Source organism: Danio rerio, chromosome 3, assembly GCF_049306965.1.
Source record: "Danio rerio strain Tuebingen ecotype United States chromosome 3, GRCz12tu, whole genome shotgun sequence".
Taxonomy (NCBI): Eukaryota; Metazoa; Chordata; class Actinopteri; order Cypriniformes; family Danionidae; genus Danio; species Danio rerio.
Genome location: NC_133178.1, coordinates 40,564,328 through 40,583,598, shown reverse-complemented (window position 1 = coordinate 40,583,598; position 19,271 = coordinate 40,564,328). Strand labels below are relative to the sequence as shown.

Here is a 19,271-nt window from a genome sequence, read left to right as displayed (position 1 = left end):
CAGATGTGTGGAAGCATTTCAGTTTCTCTCTGAAAAGAAACAAGAAAGAAGAAAAGGTGACAGAAAAAAGGGTATGCAGGCACTGCCAGACTGTGCTGAAATACAAGTCGGGGAATACGACTAACATGATGGGGATTCTTTTAGTCAAGGGGACAGCAGAACACAGCACACTGCTCAGATTGATGGAGACATTGACTTGTACCACCAAGAGCCCTCTATCTCACTCATGGCTTGTCCTTTCGAGTGGTGTTTTTTTTACATGGTTTAATATTTTTTGTTATTAAAATTGAATAATTTAAGTTCCTGTTTGAAAGTTTACAAATAGATAATTTGTATGTCATTGATCTGTTCAGTGTTGAGGTAACCTGAACATTCTAGCACTTTTTTTGAGTCTCTTCAATAGTTTTGTTTTTCCTTTAAATGATTCAATAAATACCGTACTGTGCCATTCATACCAAGGTATTACTGTATCGTGAAATTTTGATACCGTTACATCCCTACTTATTACTAAACCATACTTGCATGCTATTTCAGACCGAATATTGAGAGTATGGTAAACAATATGGAGCATGTCACAGGTTGTCATTGCTCAAAAATGAACCAATGTGATATGAATATAAAACTTCACCTCAGTAAAGCAGGCTAGTCAGAATAGTGCAGTTTGCTTATGTTTTGTTGTTAAACTAAATAAAAATCTACATTATCAATGCTGTAAAAGGACTTATGAAACTGAAAATAGTCACATTAATCTATCGCCGGAGGATTTCAGTGGCTGACCAAAACTTCTGTGCATATAACCCATTCGTAAAACAACACAATCTATATAAGCTTTGCGTGACTAAAAGAGTTTTAAAACATTAACATTACCTCCAATACTCCAATATTGATTCAGGATTTTAAAAAGTTTTGATTCAGCACTTATTTTTACTACTTTCTTTTGTGTGCAGGTGAACAAATTTGTACAGTTCTAAATTTGTTTAAAGACAGTTTGGGCTACTTATCAGAATTATGGGAAATATCAGCCTGACAATATTTAATTGCACGAACTTTTTTTGTCTGATGCCTTACCTAAAATATAAAAATACATATACATTTATTTAGATCATTTACTTTTATCATTACTTTTGGAATGTAAAGACACTTTGTTTAATGTTTCTGATGACAATCACCTGCTGCACCTTTAAAAAAATGAGCCAAAACCGCATCTGAAATGATCTAAAAACATTTCTTGTATTAAATCAACAAGTGGAAAAGTAAAGACATGAAAGCAAGTAAGGGCGTATTCTCCCACGACAAAAACGCCCCCTCTTCAGCAAGAGCAGGCCCATAACCTCACTGCTATTTGGGAAACTATGGGTTTCTCCCTTCACATTTTTCAGAGACTGGTTAACAGATTTCGACGATATACTGTCATTCATCACACTGGCTTTGCGTTCGTGTCAGGATGTGAGTCAGCCAAATCAGAAATAAAGCATCAAGTACAGCGGTTCACCATGACAGACACACAAACACGCAGTCCCCCCCCTCCCCCCTTCACCCCTTAACCCCCACCCCATCTTATACCTTGAACAGATTTCCTCTTGACTTATTTTGGAGCAAGTGAGTAAGAGAGACGCTCTTCACTTCCTCATTTCATCAGCAGGTGTTGAACTGGGCCTCATAAAAGGAGAAATGTTGGGAACACATTTAAAGAAGCACAGCAGAAGTGATACTCATTCTGCAGTATATTTAAATACAGATTATAAGAAGATCAACTTCCACCTAGGCCAATATTTAGTGTATCCACATCTGTTAAAGTGGTAAAAGACTTCCTGTCTGAAACTCACTGTAAGTCCAGATGCACAGATAACTTGGTATTTTTATTTTATACATTTTGTTGTTGTTGTTGTTGTTGTTGTTGTTGTTGCTGATGATGCAGTCAATTTATCCTGTATGTATTTTGCATGCATTTTGAATGTGTAGATGTAAAGAAATATGGCGCAAGTTCATCATGTTTCATTTGCGTCATGTCCCGAATAATGTAAAACTGCTGTGAAATCTGAGCTGACCGCTGAGACAGACACACAATGGCACAAACAGATTTTAAACCTCAGACAGTTTTCTATTAATTATCCATCTCACATTTGGAATTTTTTCTTTAGGTAAGTGTCTTATGCTCATGGAGGATGCATGTATTTAATAAAAAACATGACCCTTCAATAATTACTCTAATGAACTAATTTGGTGTTAAGAAACATTTCCTTTTACTATTAATGTTGTTAACAGTTTTCCTGCATGATATAGCGTTTCAGGCTATTTAATTATTAGAAGGTCAATAAAAGCATATATTTGAATTGGAAAACAGTTTGTAACATTATACATTTTTGAACAATTGAACACAAACTTGCTAAATTAATTGTTTGCTGAATTATTTATTTTAATCTAACCCCAAATCTCAGAACAGTGGTATATGTCAGTTTTCATTTAATATATTTCTTATATGTATTCTGTTTATAATACTAAACCTGATTGTGAATATTTTATTTAATAGAAAAAACATTTACGTTATTTGTTCAAGTTCACTGAGCAACAAAGAACAGTGAAATTGTGCGCTACTGCTACATGTTGTTCAGCTCTGTTTTGCGCTGCTGTCTTTCCCTGTGGGACCCTGCTTGAGTGATTTTAGCTATGCTAAAGAGCAGAGTAAAACCAAGACAGCGGAAGACCGATTTTAGAAAAAGCCACAAACCTCATCAGCCAATAAGCTGCAGCCCTGCTCCTTCAGCTAACAGTTCAGAGGAACTGCACCAAGCTGTTTTGTGTGAAAGTGAAACAGCAATGCTGATGTGGGGACTTACAAATTTTACAAACTTTTACAATGTAAACACCAGGATCAAAGCTTACATTTGACCTAATTAAGACTGTGTTGATGAGAATACTAAATATAGCCCTTTTGTCAGATTAAAAACAAGATAGGATGCATTGCATTAGAACAACAGAATGCTACTTCCTTAAAGGAACAGTTTAACCCAATAATGAAAATCATTTAAAGCACCCTCATGCTATTTCAAACATGCACTACTCACTTTTCTTTATTATTTAGCAAACTACAAAATGCCCTGGGAGAAACAGAACGGGTGCTAAGAGGCTCACAAATGGAAAAACATGCACTAACAAATGTTGTCCATAAAGCTCATGGGCAACAATGGATAATTTGGAAATAAATGTAATCTGATTCAGTTGATGTATCAGAATCCCACACAAATGATAGACATGTTTGCAGAGACACACTATATTAGAATGCTATACACAACCAAGGCTGAGGTAGGAGAACCATGGAGGAGAAGATGTTCAGCATCATAATGCCTTTGTATGGTTTCTGCTGTTTTAAAAGCTCCGACATTGGGCAATCTGTAGCTTACTGTGCTTAACAGAGGAACACGAGAGAAATATTTGGGGTACAAGAAGCTGCCAGTCTTCACTTTTGGTTAAACCCTTTCTTTAAGCCTCGCCGAAGTTTAACCATTTAGACCTCAATCAGTAAGACCACTTCCTGCTTGAACTTTTTTTAAATGATCTTATGAACATAGTGTTACTTGACATTCATTTTGCAGCCGAATGTAAATTACTAATAACTTATACATTTTCAGAAAGTAAACAAACAAAGACAAATATATTACCATATAAACATTAAAGATTTTTTAAATGTCTAATTTTATTCAGCACTATTCTACAGAAGTCCTTCTCATACATTTCTTTCTTGCTTTCTTGTAATCGTGACATATTAAAAAATGTGTTCTCATTATTATAACAATATCCTCAATATCATAAGTTGTTTTCTCGAGTTATCAACTTAGTCATTTCTGCTTATTATTTATATTCTATTACAAGAGGGTGTGCTAGATTAGAAGCAGTAAATGCAAAGTATACAGTGTTTCATAATGCATTAGCTTTTGCAGGGACTCACTTTTCAAAAGTGATTGTAAATAAAATTGCTACATAGATGCATTAAAAGCAAAAGCATGCTCTTCATCATTCTTTATAATCTATTTCATACATGCAACAAACTTATTTTGTCCCAGACAGAATCTCTGCTGTAAAATGGTATAAAACAGTAAGGTATTATTAATGTAAATAATGATCTATAATAGGGCGACGCAGTGGCGCAGTGGGTAGCACGTTCGCCTCACAGCAAGAAGGTCGCTGGGTCGCTGGTTCAAGTCTCGGCTCAGTTGCCGTTTCTGTGTGGAGATTGCATGTTCTCCCTGCATTCGCGGGTGCTCCGGTTTCCCCCACATGCAGTACAATTGAATTGGGTAAGCTAACTAACCTAGTGTATGAGTGTGTGTGTGAGTGAGTGTATGTGAATGTTTCCCAGAGATGGGTTGGGGCTGGAAGGGCACCCGCTGGGTAAAAACTTGCTGGATAAGTTGGTGGTTCATTCCGCTGTGGCGACCCCAGTTTCAATAAAGGGACTAAGCCGACAAGAAAATGAATGAATGAACGTAATCATGAACATGAGTGTTTGCAGTCATAGGGTATTATTATATTGCTCATGCTTAAGGCAGAGTTCAACAAAAAATGAACTTGCCCCCATTGGTTCCAAACCTTTTTGAGTTTTATGAACACAAAGGAAGATATTTTGAAGAAAGCTGACAACCTGCAACCATTCACTTACTATTGAAGTCAATGTTACAGGCTTCCAGCTTTCTTTAAATTACCATCTTTTGTGTTCAACAGAAGAAAGAAAGTCAACCAGGTTATAAAAGAAGGCTGAATTTTTACTTTTGAGTGAACTATCCTTTTAATGTGTTGCTTTTTTTACAAGATCACTTGGCAAGTGTTTTGCCAATTAAACACAATCATTAAGTTACACAGGGAAGATGTGTTAATTGCTAAAATTAGATCTTGTTAATTGCTAAAATTGCTGCATGTTGTAGCAGGCATGTTTTCTTGTTTTTCAATCTGCAATATAACAAGAATTGGACAACTATTATGCTAAACTTAAAATGGCAAATAAAACAGCTATGATAATAATAATAATAATAATAATAATAATAATAATAATAATAATAATAATAATAATAATAATGATAATAATAATAATAACAACGACAACAACAACATTGATAACAACAAGAACAACAATAATAATAATAACAATAATAATAATAATAATAATAATTATTATTATTATTATTATTATTATTATTATTATTATTATTATAGCTGTTTTATTAGCTATTTTAGCTGTAGCATATTAGTTGTAGTATTGTCAAATAAATAAATTAATTAATTAAACATAAAAAAAAAATAAAAATGAAAGTACACTGTAAACCCAAAAAGTTAAGGTAACTGAAATAATTTAAGGATACCGATTGCAATAAACAATTTAAGTTCAAAAACTAATCCTAATGAGTACTGTGAACTTACTTCATTTAAGTTGAATTAATGAGGTATTTAATTAACTCAAGTTCAAAACTTTTTTCAAATGAGTAGAATTAACTTTTAGTCAATTCTGAGGTAACTACACTCGTTTCATTTGATAAAGTTGCCTGTTGGGTTTTACAGTGTAGTGATAACAAGAAAACAGCTTTTGCTGAGATTACAAGAAATTAAACATCATGATCATGAGAAAAATTGTTGTTGTGTGAAGATCACAAGAAAATTTTGTTATCATAATAAAACAATAGAGAATCTAAATCTGAATTATAGTGGCAGCAAATTGGTATTGCTTATTAAATAAATGGTGTTTTTTAACTTTTCTACTGAACAAACAATTATACAAGTAACATTTCTCAGTATTGTTTTTTTTAAACTATAATAATAATAACAACAAATCAACTTTATAAGCTATGATCCTCATGGCAGGAGTCATGATGCTGAGAATTCAGTGTTGCATAACAGGAATAAATTATTAAACATTAAAAATTTCTTTTAAATTAAAATAAAGATTTACAATAGTCTTATTTTACTGTATTTTACTTAAAATAAATGACTGTTTTATTCATCCAGCATTACAAAATCCCAATTTTACTTTTAATTCATATTATTTTACAAGTTTTATATGACATTACTATTATTCTGTAGAAGTGATTCCTTTTGTAATGCATCTGATCTCATCAAACTGAGCTGAATAATGAGTGTTTTCAAACAAGTTTCCCTTAAAACATTTCTTCTGCTGCAACTGGGCAGACAAATCAGACAGTGTAACATAAGTCCTCTTTACTGTCAAAATATTAAGAAAGTAACAATCACAAATAAAAAACAAACTAATTAATAAACAAGCCTTCTTTATGAATATATTGGACAGGCAGAATGCAGCCCTAAATCACAGACCACATTTCAGATTAAACTTGATGACAGTTCTATGTAACCAAGATGTCCAAAAAATGCTACTCGCCCAGATCGATGACAGAAATCTGTGGTTGTTTCAAGTGAACCATAACAAATTCATTGTCCGCACATTCCAGCTGTAATGCAATTGCTCGGCACCGGATACGAGCTCCAGCAAACTAACAATTCCACCATTGTGAGAGATGATGCCATGCGCATGAACCTAAGAGCCAATCTGATGACATTTACCGTACAGAAACAGGAGCTTTCTACTCTCTCTCATCCAGGTGTGGTTGACATGGCATGCTTTTCATCTAGCGGTGGAAAATCAGACTCAAGAAAAAGTATCATTACTTGCCAAAAGATGTAGTGCAAGAGTTATAGTATCTAGTTCTAAATACTACTAAAAGTATGAGTAAATAGCCTTTCTAAAAGTAGTCAAGAGTAGTGAGTATAGTGAATATTACACTGTAAAAATGTTCCACCTTATACCCTAAATTAAAAATCTGTCAGTGCCCTTTTCTATCAAGGGTGTTTCTAAATGTAAGTTAAATTATTTGCCTTTCATAGACTACAATATGAAATCTGTGTACATCAAAGATCTAGCTGTGACGTTGCCAGTTGGCACCACAAAACCAAGCTCATGCAGTATAAAATACATGTGTTGAAAACGAAACATCCTGTAATGCATCCTTCATATTCTCATCAGTGACATGCAGTCACAAAAGTCTCCTGGCAGTTGCGTGTAATTATCTTATGTCTTCCTAGACACTTCTAAAGCTACAACACTGTACATGTTTGCTGCATTTTAAAAGGTGTATATTTTCTTTCTGTGCATATTTTGATTGGATGAAAATCATGGGTCGGATTATTCTACTTAGTAGGGATGACCGAATGCGAATGAATCATTCATTTTAACCGAATCTTTGAAAGTGAAATCGAACTGAATCATTTGAAATGGTTTGAGACTTCAGTAAGCACTTATCCACAAATTACTTTATAGCATGCCTGATACCCCCTCTGACTTAAAATAAGACTGTATTGCTAGAACAGTACACTGAGATCAGATTTGGAAACTGATGAAGCTGCAGCTTGAGTAAACCTAGGGCTGAAATGAGAGGATTTGGCGAAACAACAACAAGTTCATTTAATAACAGAAAATTGTAATGGAATTTAAATAATAAATCATGCTTCATTTGGGCAGCAAAACTTAACTGTAAGAAACTTTTCAGATCACGATGATGTTTTAACTGACTGAAATTATGATCGATGTTTACATATTTTTGATATGTCAATTCCTAACATGGGAGGATTGTCATTACATTATCACATTGTAGTGTAAAAGAACCGGTTTTTACTGGTTTATTGCAGTGAATTGTCTAATATTGTCTGAAATTTGTGGAGGAGCTCTAAACTTCCCATCACTACTACTTAGCTAATAACATTAGACAATAAAAATGAAACACATAAAGTCCTAACTGTAGATTTAAGGAAAACAGAGTAGTTAAAGTACATATAACATACATATACATACATATAATTTTTTAAGTAAAGTTTAATTTTAAAGTAATTTCGAGAGGAGCGTGTGCTCAGTAATGACCCAGCTGGTCCACATTAGCTGATCATGATCCTCCAATCAAAGGATCCCAAGTCACTATATATATTCTCATTTCCTTTCTATCTTCGTCTAGAAGAAACCCCCCTCCTCCCCTCTTCCACATTTATCCAGAATGGGCGGTGGCCCAGTGACTAGCACTGTTGCCTCACAGCAAGAATACCAAAGGCGTTGGGTCCTTCCATCTGGTATTTCTGTGCAAAGTTTGCATGTTCTCCCTGTGTCCGCGTGGGTTTCCTCCCACCATTCAAAATGTGTTCTATATTATAGATCAAATAAGCCTAAATCTTTTTTCTAATGTCTTACTCTTAGGAAGTTCGCCTTGGTCTCAGCAGCGGGGGAGTTTGAGATCAACCTGAGCTTTGGATTAGATCATCAAAATAGAGCCCGTACAGTTGAAGTCAGAATTTAAATCAGAATTCAATTTAATTGTTCTTTACTGTAAGTTGGTTAGATGCATTACCTCTTTGATTGCTAGACATATATATGCAGCCTGGAAGAAATATCCCTTTTTAAACACTAATTTGATAAATACTTAAGTCTAATTGATTACAATAAATCTCAATTTACAATGTTTAAAATCTCAGTTTTAATAACTATGATTTACTTATCAACTCTACAACACATAGATGCACATTAAAAATATGTACATAACATTTCTAATAAAACATGTTAAAGACACCACTAGAATCCATTTAATATTTGCTGTTTCATGTGTTTCTACTTTTGCATCTATTTTTTACACCCATATTTTAACAATATTTAACAAGTTCTGTGCTATTTTCTCTTTTTGCTCTATAATTTCTTGCTCTACTGTTTTTTAAACTGTCTCCTTTGTTTCAAACTGTAATTGGCTATTTTTTACATTAGAAAAAAACTAAAACACCATAGAATATTCTGATATGTTCATTCTTGCTAATCATTTTATTTTAGACATACAGTTGAAGTCAGAATTTAGGTCATAATTCAATTGAAGTGTTTTTTTTTAAATTTTACACTTTTTATTACATTTTTCCTAACTGCTTTTTGACAAAGAGATTTTATTAAACACATTTTTAAACATATAATTTTGATAACTAATTTCTAATAAATAGTTTATTTTTGTTAGCATGATTATGTTCTGTTTTTTATGCTAGATACTAGTATTCATCTTAAAGTGCAATTTATAGGCTTATAACTCAGTTATTAATTAGGAAAGTTATTATAGCATTGGACAGTTTTTTCTGTAGTTAATTAAAAAACAATTTCTTAAAGGGGTTAATAATACTTTTTTTTTCAAATGTAAAAACAGTTTTCATTGCAGGTAAATATAAAAAAGACTTCATAATTTAGGAAATAATGTGAAGATTGGCTTGCACTGTTTAACAGCACTTAGGAAACATTTGAAAAATATTTTTTAATCACATGAATATTAATAATTCTGACTTCAAATCTATATTGAACCAAAATGTTTAATCTAATTATATTTCAATAATTTAAACACCTGGTGAAATGCTTTCTTGTTCAACCAGTAAAAACATAGACACAGAAATGCCTTTTAATCTCTTCATGAAATATGATTTTTCAAAGCTTTAGAATTTACAAGTCATATACAGTTTTATTAGCAAGACATTAAAAACATTGCTATTATATGCCACAGATTGAACGTATAATATAAAACATTCATATCACATTCAGAACATAATCAAACTACGTTGTCATCATTTACTTTCTAATTCTAATATAATTATGTTTTGATTGTAAATTGGATTTGATTAGGTATTATACAGTACTTACATTATTTATTTTAAAGGTTTTATATATATATCCTCTTGTCTTTTTAAGAAACTTTATAATTAAACTGAAGTCACAGAAAAACTGTGGACACAGACATTGGATTTCTTGATAGGGAACTAAAGACTGCATTTTAGTTTCAGTTCCTCAAAAAAATGGCAAATCAAAAGGAGTGGTCTCCAGAAAGTGCTTACTGAACTCAAATAACAATAATGTGTCCTTCATGCACAATTTGTGAACTTATAGATCAGATGTTTCCAATATCTGAGGAAACCAGATTTAGGACATTGCAGTTCCTTATAGGATTATTTACTGTAAGACTGTGGCATATTAACTCTTTCATTGCTGGACATGCTGCATATATATATATATATATATATATATATATATATATATATATATATATATATATATATATATATATATATATATATATATATATATATATATATATATATATAAGGGTTGTAACGGTATGAATTTTGTTACGGTATGATAATCATCTAAAACAATACCACAGTTTGACGGTTTCGCGGTATACGGTATGTTACAAATGTTACAAAATAATAGAACAGTGAAGCAAATTTTACTTTTTCCAAATAATATATTTTCAGTTACTATACACAACACCACTTACAATGAACAAATAAAAAAAATAAGAAAATAATAAATAATGTGTCAAAGTCCAAATAAAGTCCAAATAAACATGGTGCAAATCCTCAGTAAAAAAATAGATATAAATATTTACTATACTATAAATAGTTACATAACGAAACTAGATTCAGTATGGAACATCCTTAGGTTTTATGTGCCAGCATAGATATGGTTGTCTGTGGATATGGATTTGGATATGGTTGTCTGCAATGCAGACAAACAGCTGCACCTTCATTTGCGTCTTTTGAAAACAGCAAGAGCAGCAGTTCGTCTTTGCTGTGTCACTGTTTTGTCATGTTTCTGTGCTGCTGTGCATGCAAAAGTACTTAGTATGAGAATTATTTCATGCAAAACTTTTTTTTTTTGCGTTTTATTTATTTATCTCTCATTCCGTGTTGTTCAAAAAGCTCAGTGTTGGTCCACAAACAAAAGCGAAACCTATGCTTATTGGTTGTGATATAGCGAGTTTGAACCAATCTGGGCATGGAGGAGGGACAATGCATCAATGTATCATGTCTGGTTTGTCCGGAGACACAGTGACGAGCGTTTCTTTGTCAAATCAGTGTTGTCAAATTTTGATGACGTAACCGCACTGATTCTGGAGCCTCTGAAAGTCTACGAATGTTATGTGTACATCACTGGAGAGCTGAGATTCTCTTCTTTACGCCAATCTTTGCATTGTATGAATCGGATCAGCGGATCAAAAGTTATTAAACATTTAAGAGCAATACTTATTTTTAGCCGCGGGTGGCTGTCTCAGTCTTTAAGGGTTAATACCGTTGATATGCAATTGTTCATGGTATGATAATCGTGCACATTCAAATCGTGGTAGACCATCATACGGGTATATTGTTACAACCCTAATATATATATATATATATATATATATATATATATATATATATATATATATATATATATATATATATATATATATATATATATATATATATATATATATGCAGCATGGAAGAAATATCCCATTTTAAACACTACAAAAACACTGATAAATAATTTCAAATGATTACAATAAATCTCAATTTACAATGTTTAAAATCTCGGCTTTAATAATTTTGATTTACTTATAAACTCTATAACACATGTAAATGTGCATTAAAAAATACATGAAATTTCTAATAAAACATATTAACGACACCACATGTTTTAGAGTTTGTTAGGAGTGTTTCTACCTTTGCATTAAAATTTTTACATCTATATTTTAACAATAATTAACAAGTTTAGTGCCATTTTCTCTTTTTGTCTTATAATTTCCCATACTATTTTTAAAACTGTCTCACTGATTTCAAAGTTTAATTAGTATTTTTTTTTACATTTAAAAAACCAAAATACCATTCTGATATGTTCATTCTTGCAAATAAATTTTTTTTTAATAATCATTACCCACTAATAAGTGCAATCGTAAGACACTTCATTTGTGTGCATTATCAACCAGAGTACAGTATATCATATGAATATATTCATGCTATGTTATCATATCTATGATTAGGCATGGGCCGGTATAAGATTCTGATGGTATGATAACCTCGGTTTCACAATATCACGGTATTGCAATTACTGCTCTAAAATATATTATTTTTAAAAATCTGGGTAAAAAAATTTACTTTTTCCCCTTTCAACATGGTATATATTTTTTAACATTTAAAATATTTTGAAACAATAAATATCAGCAAATATTAAATGACTTCTGCTGTCTTGATTACTTTAAAACAGATTTATTTCAACTTGAAAAGGCAGTTTTGGATATCTTTATTATCTTTGGACATACTGTAAAGTAAGCCACTGCACTGTTCAGCTCTACATGCGGGATGTTGGTTTATATTTGTTTTTCAGATGTTTCCTGAATCATAGACTGGAAAAAAATGTCTTAAAAAAACACATTAAAAAATCCTATAAAACTTACAAATGCCATAGGAACGGTTTAACAGAAAATGTTAACGGTTTTAAAACCTTGACTTTTCAAAACTGCGGTAAACCTTAAAACCGGTTATCAACCCATGCCTATCTATGATTAAAACATGTTATGAAATAATTATAGCCTGAATTATTGATCACATTTAAACTTGATTTACAAATACATTCACTCATAAATATGTAAAAAACAAAACCAACAACAATTGTAATTATTAATAAGGAATTACTGTTTGCTGTTCTGCAATGATGCAAATTCACATGAAGCATTTACATCCTTCTCTGCACAAACTACTGGGAGTGGAGGTTAAGAGCTACTGTATATGAAGTTTTAGGAAAACATCACAGAACTTGCAAAGCCCAAGGCAAGGAAATCAACAAGCCAAGGCATCAAACTAATTTTATTGTTAAAGAGCAAGCTATCAGCTTTCAAAGCTTTACAGGAACTTATCATAAGTCCAAGTCATTATCTAAGTAATCCCATGCCATGACATGAGGTTTAGTTTGTTAGGCAAATATGAGGTCAGATCTGCACATCTGTTAAACATGCATAATGAAACCTTTTCTGTCTCATTTATGAATGGTCACATGATACCTTCACATCATGAATTTCATAAGAAGGAACGCCATAGTCAGTAATAAGGGAGTGCCTTATTATGCTAACAGTCTGAGCTGATTTGAGCTGGGATAGCTTTCAAACTACTGGGCAGTGCCTGATGGCTTCAGGCACTAACAGACCGGTCTGATTCAGCTGAACAACCGGTCAAACCTTTAGTCCTATTAGGGAATGGATTAATGAGGCCATGGGATTACCAGGATGTTAGAAAAAGTGTAACAAATGAAGTCAAATGGAATGTTATGCTGCAAGTTTTGGAGTCATAAATCAAAAGCTGTGTTGTTTTATACTAGTACTTAAAGGATTAATTCACAACAAAAAGGAATATTTCTATTGGTACTCACACTCATGTTAGTCCAATCTCATAAGACCTTTCGCAACACAAGTTCAGATATTTTAGATGAAATCAGAGAGCTCTCTCGTCCACCAGAGACTTAAATGGTCCTGACCTCATTCAAAGCTCAGAACGGAACCAAATATACTGCACATTCCATGTGATTTCAGAAGTTCAACTGTAAACATATGAAGCTCCATGAACCCTTTTATGCACAAGAAATGTAAATATGACTTTGGTCATCTATATCTTCTCAAGTATTTTGATTTTGAATTAAGTAAGTTTGAATATTTAAAGATGTGTGGTGTTTTTTTAACATGCTTTAACATGTTTTCAACTTGCTATATATGAACTTCAGCTCCAGAGCTGCTCAGAAAGTCACCTTATTAAGCATTTCTCCATTTTACATTATAAAATAATAATGATAATCATAATAATTTAGAAGAAAGAGAAATGTACAGAAATGGTCCAGACTAGTTCAAATCTTAGAAAGGAATCAAATATTTTGTCAGAACATTCTATGTGACTTCAGTGGTTCAACTGTAATCATATGAAGCTTCATGAACACTTTTGTGCACAAAAAAATAAATTAAATATGACTCTGGTCATCTGTATCTTCTTAAATATTCAAAATTTGTATAAAATAAGTTCAAATTTTTAAGGATGTGTGAATGTTTTCAATTTACTATGTATGGACATGAACTTCAGCTCCAGAGCTCCTCAGAAAGTCACTTTATTGAGCATTTTTCCATTTTATGTAAGAAAAAAGTATTGTCATATCATGTACTCACAGAAATTCAAGTGTGTTGAAGACTACCCATTAAAAAAAAACTAAATATTGATGTTTTGTCATTTTTATTTTTTATTATTATTATTATTATTATTATTATTATTATTATTATTATTATTATTATTAACTGCTATATTATTATAATTACTGTTAGAATCACTTTATTTTAAAGAAATAATTACACAAATGTTCTTTCACATTTTAATTTGAACAAGAATAAAACAAAAAATTGGGAAAGTTATTATGAGCTTTTAAAAAATTATATCATTATTTACAAATAAATGTGTCTGCTAAACTGAATACATTTCACAGTGTTAAGTAAGTAATGTTTTAATACTAACATATTTCAACAAATTAAGAAAAAATGAGCCCATACATTTTTTTTAAATGGGGAAATATAATATAACAAAATATGTTTGTATATTTATTAGTTGGGTTTTAAAGTAATTGCTGCCTCCTTAAATATATTCAGTAATCAAACTTTCATTTGTTTATAAGTTAGGATTGTAAACAGACACCTGAGATTCTTTAATGTTTAATCAAACCAATGTCAACAATATTTGCTTGTGTTATGCTATTACTTGCACTTTGTATGGTACAAGATGTTCAGATTAAATTAGTATTGATAAATCAAACATCTGCAAATTTTAAAGTATGAAAGCACTTTGGAGTAGCTAGTGGTGAAATCTATGGTAACAGCAATTTTTTAGCAAGTTATTAATTACATTATTTGCATTAGTGATTGTGAAATAATGGACATTGTGTTATAAATATTCAGTTCTTGTTTTAATCTACAGGAGAGCCAAGAGAGCTTGATGATGCAATTACAAAAAACACCAGCAAATTAAGAAAACATTTCCATTGGTTTGACAGCATATGTGTTGAAAATCCTCACAAACAAATTAAGATTAAGGGCTGCATTTTCTCTCAACACACGGAACACAATGGAAATGTTTCAAGGGGACCCTAAAATGTGATAGACCTGGCAATTTAGTTTATGGCTATTTAGGATAATAATATAAAAAAGAGAAGGAAATTGTGTAATCAGGATGTTAAAATAAACCAAAAAAAATTCAAAGATTGCATACAACTTCACTTAGCATGAGTCCATCATGATTTTGGAACCCCTTGAAACATTTCCGTTCTGTTCTATTTGCATGAGAAAATGCAGCATCTTTTCTTAATTTATAAGCATTGTGAGAATTTGCAACACATATTCTGTCAAAATGACTAAGATCTTTTCTTAATTTGCTGGTGTTTTTGTAATTGCATGTGTTTTCTTAGGAATTCAATGGCAACAGTAAAACTTTACAGTAAGTTTACATTAGTGAACGTTAGTTAATAAATAATCCATTTATTACAGTATTTACAGTTTGTTCATCTTTGTTAAGATTAGTTGATGAAAATAAAGGCACTCATTGTTAGTCATTCACAGTGCATTAATTAATGTTAACAGGCACAACCTTTGGATTTTAACGATGCATATAGTCAATACAGAATTATGATTAATAAATTTATGCTGCACAAGTATTGGTCTTAATCCATGTTAGTAAATTCATTAACCTCCAATAACTAACGCAAATTTTATTGCAAAGTGTGACCAAAGCAACAAGCTGAGATTCAAAGAGAAAGATTGAGTTGGACAGTGTGTGCCAAATAAACTGCAGAACAATCTACACCTCTCATTGTCCCTGGATTAATGGTGTCAGATTAATGCAGCAGTGCATGATCCTTTCAATGATCGACTTTTCAGTGAGAGTGCACAGCATGCATAATAAAATGAGCGATGGAAACTAGCATCAGATATTTAGTGCTGCTCATGATAAACTATGATTTAACTTTTTATATCCTATATTTGCTTTTTACAACTGTAAACAGGGATGTTCACTAATAAATGAAGACAACTATGAAGTTATTAAATAAGACGACAACCATAATATACATACAGTAGCATATCTTCAGTTTAACAACAAGAGAAACGCGCATAAAAAATGACTTTACAAACAATTCAAAATCATGGCATAAGCATATAAAGAGTTCACCATGTCCAAAACAACACAATTTTGACTTCTCTGAGTATTATACGTATGATACTACACTTGACACGGATCGGTTTCCTATGCATGTCTGACTCTGACGTGCGTCGAAAAGTTTGTTATCACGGCTCAACTTTTTATTCGACCATTTACAAATCATTTTCCTCTTTAGCAAGAAAGAAAAGTTGTTTACCTGTGAAAGATCGCTTCCCAGGGTTTAATTCGACCGGTCCATTATAGTACTTGAAGGCGCCTGTGCTTCAAACAGCTGAACTGTCGCAACAACTCACAAGACTGGCAGGATCATTTCACCTGAGCCTCATAGTAGCAAACTGTCAGTCAAAGCGCTGTGGGCGGAGCTAACATGCTGTAACGCTCGAGCGTCACTGATAGTGAGAGTCCCACAGCAAAGCAAACTCATGAAACTTTATGGCACTTTGTTCTTATTGACCTGTTGTCTCACTGACATGGCAGGTGAATATAGTGTAAAATTCGTTATCACTTTCCCATACTTACACATTTGATTGATTTTATAAAGGATAACAAATGTAGTCTACAAGTTTTTAAATATGCAAAGGAAGCCTTGTTTAATTAAATATGAGCTAATTTGCATGTAATTGTAGAACATAAAATCTGAACATTGATTCAACTCAGGCTCAGAATTCTTGGTCCTTCCTCTTTATTTATTTATTTATTTTTATTTTTGTTTTTATTTTTTTATCATTCATTTATTCATTCATTTTCTTGTCGGCTTTATTCCTTTATTAATCTGGGGTCGTCACAGCGGAATAAACCACCAACTTATCCAGCATATGTTTTACACAGCGGATGCCCTTCCAGCCGCAACCCATCTCTGGGAAACGTCCACACACACATTCATACACTATGGACAATTTAGCTTACCCAATTCACCTGTACTGCATGTCTTTGGACTGTGGGGGAAACCGGAGCACCCAGAGGAAACCCACGCGAATGCAAGGAGAACATATGAAACTTGTTTGTTTGTTTGTTTCCTTGTTTGTTTGTTTGCTTGCTTGTTTACTTATTTATTTGTTTATTTATTGTTTGTTTGTTTGTTTGTTTGCTTGTTTTTTTGTTTGTTTGTTTGTTTGCTTGCTTGTTTATTTGCTTGTTTGTTTATTTATTTATTTATTTATTTATTTGTTTGTTTGCTTGCTTGCTTGCTTGTTTGTTTGTTTGCTTGCTTGCTTGTTTATTTATTTCTCGAATTAATTTATTTATTTGACAGTTCAGTGTTTTATAAAAGGGATTTGAGAAATCTATATCCCTATATCACTCTATATACAACTGTAGACTTTGATCTTTGTAAACACAGCTGATGTGGATATTTATGGCTTCATTATGGCAAAAAACAGCATTTAAAAATAGTGATTGTAATTGTGCAAAGTGCAAGTAAAGAAACACTTAAAAGTGTAATTGGATTTATATTTAAATTACAATGAAAAAAAAGTCAATGAAAAGTCAAAGATACAAAGTTTCAAAACTCAAAAAGGTACAAACTCAAAAGGGCATCAAAATTATTTTCTTTCACTGTCTTGCTGGAAAAATATAAAAAATGTCATTACTCGGTGTATCTAATAATACTGCTGAATTCACTTACAATGTAAAAATGTATGTTATATGTTAATTGTCTAACCACATTTCCAGTTAAACACTGTAGTTTTCTAGTTTGCCTTTTCTCGGTTTTTATTTTCCCATCATTGTCTAAGTGTTGTCATCTTTTGCCTTTGCCACAGCATGCTATTTGTACCGACTGAATAGCCTAATTTGCTTGTCTATAACTCAAACCCAAATGTGGATCTTAATTATTCTAACAATTATCTTAATGAGTCACTGACACAGTTTTGAAAGCCTCCTATCAGAGTTTCATCTTAAATCACTAATAACACAAAAGCTGTAAAAAGATCTTTCTTTTCCAAAGCTATCAGATCCGAAAAGCGAACAAAGTGTCATGAATAAAATATGGCTCAAGTGTCATGAAAATATTGTAGACATAAAGTTGTATATAAATGAGGAATATATACTGCGTTTTGAAGTTTTTATATATGTGCTCATCTGTTATTTAGAGGAACTGTTGCTCACTCACTTTAGATGGTTTCATCATGAAGTCTTTGGTACAGAACATGCAAATGCATACCTCAAAATATTTGTTTATGGAAATAGTTAAACAAATGTTGCAACGTGCTGCCTTGGGGACAGTTTTTGTTCTTTTTTTAAACCACTAAAATTAGGGGAACTAAAATAAATCTATTTTAACATGGCTTAAATTTAACTTGACTCAGCGTTTGCATGACATAAAATAAAAAGTTTATTTTTAACTGCATTGTTTACATACAGTTGGGTTTATATTACATTTGTCAAAATGGATGAATGAATGAGTGAATGCATGCATTAAACTCATAGATAGATCTCAATCATTAAAATGCAACATTGCCTAATGTGTTAATTACAAAGAGCATATAAATGTATTCTATAAATAACCATTAAATAAAATATATGTTTATTCATATATTCAGGTGGGATTCATATTAAACTATGCAACTATTTGTATAAATAAATGAATGAACGAACGAATGAATGAATGAATGAATGAATGAATGAATGAATGAATGAATGAATGAATTATTTTAGATATGAAATCTTAATCATTAAAATGCAACATTGCCTAGGGTGTACACTTTGTTAATTATAATGAGCATATAAATATATCCTTATTTAAATATATGCACAACGACAAATAAATAAATAAATGTTTATTCATACTGTTCTTGGTCAGGTAGGATTCATGTTGAAATAGGAAACTATTTGCATGAATGAATGAATGAATGAATGAATGAATCAATCAATCAATCAATCAATCAATCAATGATAGCATTGAATTCATCTAAGAGATCTCAATCATTGAAATGCAACATTGCCTAATGTGTACACTTTGCTAATTATAATGAGCATAGAAATACATGCACAATGAACATTAAATATACGTTTACTTATACTGTTCTTTGTCAGCTAGGCATTATTTTAAAGGAGGGTGTTATTTGCATGAATGAAAGAATGAATGAATGAATGAATGCATGTATGTATGTATGAATGAATGAATGAATGAATGAATGAATGAATGAATGAATGAATGAATGAATGAGAGCATTGAATTCATATAAGAGAAGGGTGTCCAAACTCGGTCCTCG

At 31.8% G+C, this 19,271-nt stretch overlaps 1 protein-coding gene across 4 annotated transcripts in view; it reads right to left on the bottom strand.

Annotated features, from left to right (window-relative positions):
- card11 (caspase recruitment domain family, member 11) overlaps positions 1 to 16,358 on the bottom strand; it is a 76,851-nt gene extending 60,493 nt beyond the window's left edge. For all 4 annotated transcript variants that reach the window (XM_073944926.1, XM_073944927.1, XM_073944928.1 and 1 more), the window contains exon 1: positions 16,256 to 16,358. The gene's annotated coding sequence lies outside the window, so the exon portion shown is untranslated. The remainder of the gene's footprint in view (positions 1 to 16,255) is intronic.
- Positions 16,359 to 19,271: the final 2,913 nt, after the last annotated feature.